Source organism: Dipteris shenzhenensis, chromosome 26, assembly GCF_047967505.1.
Source record: "Dipteris shenzhenensis isolate YYH24624 ecotype China chromosome 26, Dip_SZ_1.0, whole genome shotgun sequence".
NCBI lineage: Eukaryota > Viridiplantae > Streptophyta > Polypodiopsida > Gleicheniales > Dipteridaceae > Dipteris > Dipteris shenzhenensis.
Window position 1 is genome coordinate 47,703,746 of NC_141621.1, and position 6,481 is coordinate 47,710,226.

The following is a 6,481-nucleotide window of genomic DNA, read 5'->3' on the forward strand; positions in this document are numbered from 1 at the left end:
AAAGAATACAAATCATTGTGAAGCAGTGACCAATTTATCTTGTTGGATGTGACTATTGACGATATTTTACCTACCACACGAGTTGACTAATTAACTACCCATGGTGGCTAAGCTCAATGCAAGTGTGCTTAGATGCACTCTCCCTCTCTTACATTCTATGGGTTGCTATGCAAGTTTCTATTCAACACATGGACAACTAGAATTAGATGTTGATGTAATTAACACAAGGCAACACACTGACTATTTGAAGACTGATACAAAAGACTTGAGTGGAGAGAGATAGAGATAGCATAAAGCAACAAGAAGTAATCTTTCTATTCCAACAACTCATGGGGCTGCATAATTTCATGACAACTCCACTTAGCCTTAGAATCACCTTCCCTTGCCTCAACTTAGCTAAAAGCTCTATGGGCTAGTAGTCTGTCCTATGCTCTCAAAGCTCTATGCTACCTCACTTTCTAGACTCATAGAAATCGTTGTGCCAAAATACATCTCTAAAGAGTCTTGTTGCTGATAGTTCAAACGTACCATGTGACTCCTTTTTTGGAACAAACCACTAGTTGTAGCTCTCATGATTAGTGCCAATAATGGTGAGTTAAAGAAGCTCGGTACCATGTGGTAGCCATTGTGGACTATCCACTGTGACCAAACTCACTGTGGCACTTTGGTAAGGCTTGACTCAGCTCCCATTAATAAACTCGGGAATCATCTTGCCTTCTAGATCAACTAGTTCAATGGTACAAAATTATCATGAACTTCCGCCAATTTGTATAGACCATCCTAGCCAAATTTGAATTTAGTCTTCATCTTATCGTCCCTTGAATTGTATAACAACACAAGCATACCATTTTTAGATTTTTGGGCACAATATACCTGTCATGCCAAGCCTTCCTCATCCTTATAATTACCTACTATGTTCACACAACTTGTAAATGTAATTCATCCAATTTAGTGAGCTTCTCCAATATACTTGTCATGCCAAGCCTTCCTCATCCTTATAATTACCTACTATGTTCACGCAACTTGTAAATGTAATTCATCCAATTTAGTGAGCTTCTCCAAGTGGCAGTCAGGTTCACAAGATGATGGTCTGTAGCCACATGCAAACTCAAAACTAGAAATTCTAGCTAGCTAATAGCTTCCAATCCAAAGGCCATGCAAAATTGAGTGATATTGGTTGTGACCTTATAAGCTGTTTGATAAGCCCATAATGCTGCATATAGTTTGGTATCCCAATCAGTACAATTAGAGTTGACAGTCATAATCATGAATCCTTTACTCATAAATTCAAAGACTTCATTCATAAAATGAGTACCTTGATCACTTACAAATTCAATAGGATAGCCATATTTGCAGATAATATTCTCAAAGAGACATTTTGCTATAGTCCAAACCAAGTTATCTTGTTTTGAAAGGATTAATGAAGTTGGGGCCCCATCCCTAAAGAACTTCTCAAGTCACACTCAGTTTGTTTGCTTAAAGGCATATGATCAACATAACCCTACTTGCAATACTTTCTTGGCTATAAGATCACCTATAAAATGACCTCCAATAAGACATTTATGAGCCTTTGTGAGCACCATGGTGTGCTTGTGTGCTAAAACCATCATCGTAACACACAATCTACGCATTGCTAATATAGTTGACCACCAATTAGGCTATACCTACAAGCCTTAATAACAAGCTAATGTCATTTGTCTTTAGACATTTGCACAGGAAATGTAGCTTGAGAGAGATATTGTAGCAATTCATCATATTCAATCTCATTGAAATCAACATAGCAAAAAGATTAGCATCAAGAAACTCAATGGTGACTCAAGAAAGATACTTCTAGTTATACTTACTCCATTTCATATATCAGTACCCACCAAGTAAGTTCAAAATACCATTTTTTCAAAAAGCCTCTAATGAAACTATTTCTATTTAAAAAAAAAGAAGCTAATAGTATAGCTCAGTAGTGTAGTATTGCCATGGAAGGTGTACTCCTGTCTCCTTAAGCATCAAATCGATGGGAAAAGTGGCCGAATTCACCTGCATCAATCAAGGCAAATACAAGAGTTAGAACCATTGTCTTGTACTTGTAACAACAGGCCCTCTGTGCTCAACAACGGTTGTTATCCCTATCATTCAATATTTCAATGTAGACGAGCAGGAGTTTATGAGAACAATCAATGTGCCTTTCGAAAAACCTTTTATATTCATAAAGGAACTATTGATAGATGACTAGTAAACAATCCATGTATTAGTCTGCATATGTTGTTGTTTGCATATTGTCTCATAGGCCACCCTATATGTTTAAGTCAAGATGGTTTACAAAACCCATCCAAACCATACTTTGTAGAAAAAGCCACTAAAAATCACCATTGCTGCAAGTACCCTACCATGTGAGTTTATGCTTTTGTACTATAGCATACCCTAGTAAAAAGATCATTCTAGTGCTTAAGCTAAGTAAACTGTCTCAAAATTTCACCTTGTACTTGATTTTTTTGTTTAGTTTGGTTCTGAACAGTCTAGACTTGGTCAAATAGCAGGAGGTCTTGAAATCAATAAGTATGTTCTACTTGTTTCCAGAGGGCTTACAAAATTAAAAATTAAAAGATTAAAAATTTTTAGTAAGCAAGTCAAACTACAATGGACTCTTTTCAGTGTAAGAGACATTATGAAGCATGTATTTGTTGTAATTTTTTTTAAAATAAGATCCCCATGAGCTCATGATGGAAGATGCCTCAAGGAGGTACTATAGAAGGTGCTCAAGAAAGATCTACACAGTAGTAAACCAATAAAATTGAGTGATATAGATATGCTCTAGCAATAAGAAGAAAGCCCATTGAAAGTGGCTACACCTGTGGGACTTTAGGAGCAGCTGGAAATTATGCTAGATAGAAAACAACACGTGGTTATAGGTGGCTCTAAGTGACAGTGCAAATGTAACTCCACAACCTTTGACAACAAATTGTGCAGGTCTACCACCATGAGCTCTTGCATCTTGGTGACAAAATAGGTTGCATGAAGTTGAGCTGCTTGCCGTGGCTTTAGATCAGGTGTAAACAAAGTTCCACCACTATAGGAAAGTTTGTGCCATAGAAAAAAAATGGGCTTCTATATGTGTATTCGGGAAATGTCTGTTTAATGCAATGATAGAACATGACCTACTCAAATATAATGCAACAAAAACTCCCACTATGAAGGAAGAGCTGGAATGATTAGATTGGCAGGTCTTTGTGTCTCTCTTCCAACAAGAATTCATGTTTTAGAAGTGGATTGCAGCATCAAATAGTTTAGGCAGTAGTGAGCAACAAAGCATTATCAAGGCAAGCCTTAAAGAATCTTTTGCAGTGTCATAATGGCAAGCAATAGCAAAAAAAATTATATGAGAGTAGTCACCTGAAGGGTGGTAGCTAGGGTACTTAAGCTGCAAAGGAAACCAAGCTATGCATGCTCACAACCATAAGTGGTAATGGAGTCCTCAGTCTCTATTGAGCATTATAACCGTGTAAGTGTGTTGAGGCAATTTTCCATGCATAGTGTATCATCATAGTCCCTATTGAGGGGGAGTCGAGCTAAGCATGTAATGGTGTTCCACCATTTTTGAGTGCATCAAAGCCTCCTAGAGCATGCTCCTTCAACCATTTCAAGTTAATAGAATGAAAGAAAGCATTAAAGCTACTATGACTTCGATGGGTGACTAGTGGAAGCGTGGTCCACCGTTTTCCTTATGCTTACAACAAGGCACAAGATCACATAGCATGGGCAGCATATGGGTCCATCGTCGGGTCAAGACAAGAGGGTATAAAATTCATTGTAGGGAGGCTTCTATCCCTGGGGGCTTAGTGAGCTCCCTATTTTCATCTACTAGTCTTCCTTATGCTCAGTGGGCACTCACAATCTCCATTAACCACTCTGTTTTCTTACATTGGAAGCGAGTATGGCTCAACAATAGACTGAAAGACAATCCTTGCAAAATGAAATGCAAATAATGAGATAATCACTTGCAAGCATAACCTGTATCGACTCCATGGTGATGAATCAGCTCAAGATTGAGGGTTCTCCTTCTCGATGCATCAGAGTACTCAGTCTACCAGCCACCAAGAGTGCCAAATCTACCCATAGGAAATAGATGCGTGTGCCTTGGATTCCCTTCATCTTGATAGGAATTGTAAGGTTCAATACTGGAGTCATTTAGGGGCACATGGCTCAATGAGGGTGAGTGTATCCAAGCTTGGGATTTGTGGGTAGCTCTAGAAATATTGTTAGCTCATCAAGGGCTTCAGATTCCCTCCATCAATGCAAAGGAAGAAAGGGCGAGAGGGGATGCACATGCCTCACACCCATTTATCATGGGGCTCGAGGGCATGGTCCTTAGTCCCATCCATAACTACTTGTTAAGCTGTATCGCATATCTAGATCACCCTTCCTAGTAGGACCATGGTTAAAGATACCTTTTCTTATTTTGAGGGCATCTTTAGATTTCCATATTAAATCCTTCTTTTCTAAAAAAATATGCTTTTGGAATAGCCGAATCCATTAAGGGTAGTCCTTCCTGTTTTTCCTTGGATTGGGTAATGTGTGTGCAAAATATTGAGGGCCCCTATTAATAATGTACATTGGTTTAAGGGGATCCTCCATTAGCCCACTTACAAAGTATATGTCTCTATTGGGCTTGGTAACCCCCTTTATTCAAGGTATATAAATAAGTGTATGCTCAAGTCATTAAGGAGCTAACATATAAGTCTTTTTTCATGTATATCCATTCATTTCTTCTTCTATGTTTAAGGGGATCCTCCATTAGCCCACTTACAAAAGTATATGTCTCTATTGGGCTTGGTAATCCCCTTTATTCAAGGTATATAAATAAGTGTATGCCTACGTCATTAAGGAGCTGACATATAAGTCTCATTTCAGTATATCCATTCATTTCTTCTTCTATGAGAATGTATTTATACATTCCCATATATGTCCTTATGTAAATAGGTGAATGAATAAGTCTACATATATACATGTGTGTATGTGTGTGTGTGTGTGTGTGTGTGTGTGTGTGTGTGTGTGTGCACGCACGTGCATGTGTGTGTGTGTGTGTGTGTGTGTTTGTGTGTGTACTACTTTCCCATGATCTCTGGAGATGCACCACCCCCACAAGTTGGATCTGATCATCTTCGTCCACCGCTCCTAGCTTGGTTTCGACACAAGCTTTACTACACCAAGTTCTTTGTTGCCAAGTCGGTCAAAGTTCCAAGCCTCATGTTTACCAAAGGACAGTGTGCCACCAACTAGGCATTTGGTACTAGAGGTGTGTCGATGGCATTTCTTGAAGGGGCTCGGCACTATTGTTGTCAATGGGAGTTGCTTAGGAGGAGTGACCTTCCTCTTTAGAGTAGGTGCCTATGGTCATCTTCATTGCATTAGATCCTCTGCCGTAGCCAAACCTTGTTGTCCTTTAGTAGGCTCTTTGAGAGCTTTAGTTAGTGGTGTAGCCGGTGGTGTAGCCCATGGGGTTACATAAGGGATCTGTCAATTGATTTCACATTAATAGCTTGAAGACTTGAGGGGCCATCAGTATGCTCCTCCGATGTCAATTGAGGAGAGTATTTGGGCTGATTCCCAAGCATCAATCCATATGCTATTACTTATCGAGGCCAACGTTCTTTTAGGCTTGGGATGCAAACATAGTGTTTTTTAAATCAAGATGTTTTGATGTCAAAAATAGATCAACAAACATGGTATAGTAAGATCTCGTAGTAGGCAATTCCCTCATTAAGCACCACTGCCTTGCTGCAAGGATTCATTGATTACTTGGATTATGATATCTTGCACTTTTGCTAATGGATAAATGACATGTTGGATAACTTGGATAAACACATGTACATGTGTACACACACACACACACACACACACACACACACCCCCCTTCATAAACATGCATGTTCATGCATGTACATGTGTGCATGAGTGCAGGCACACAGACACACACATGCATGCATGCACATGCACACAAATGTGTGTGCATACGTGTGCATGGACACACACGCACATGCACACACACACACATGCATGCACGCACACACACACACACACACATGCTTCATATAGAGCATGACCACATTGATATATAGATGTATACCCATACACACTTACATGCTTATATATAGGAATCACATATATGCATAAACATAGGAGGGGATATATGCCCTTAAACACAGATGCACACTTTTATATTGAAGGAATATATACATTATTTTATATACACATAGGGCATTAGTTTGCATCCATGCTACCCTAATAGCAGAATAGGAAAGTTTACCTCATGTACAACACTAAAGGGAAGGTAAAAAACCTTGGCCGGGACTTGTCCTACCAAAAAATAATATGAGCTTCTCTATATGGATAATCTAACACTCGAGCCACTACTGTTGGACATGGGATTGAGTATGGAAGCCTTTTTACTAGCCTTGGGATGGGGGAAAGTATTTTTACATGACCTTTT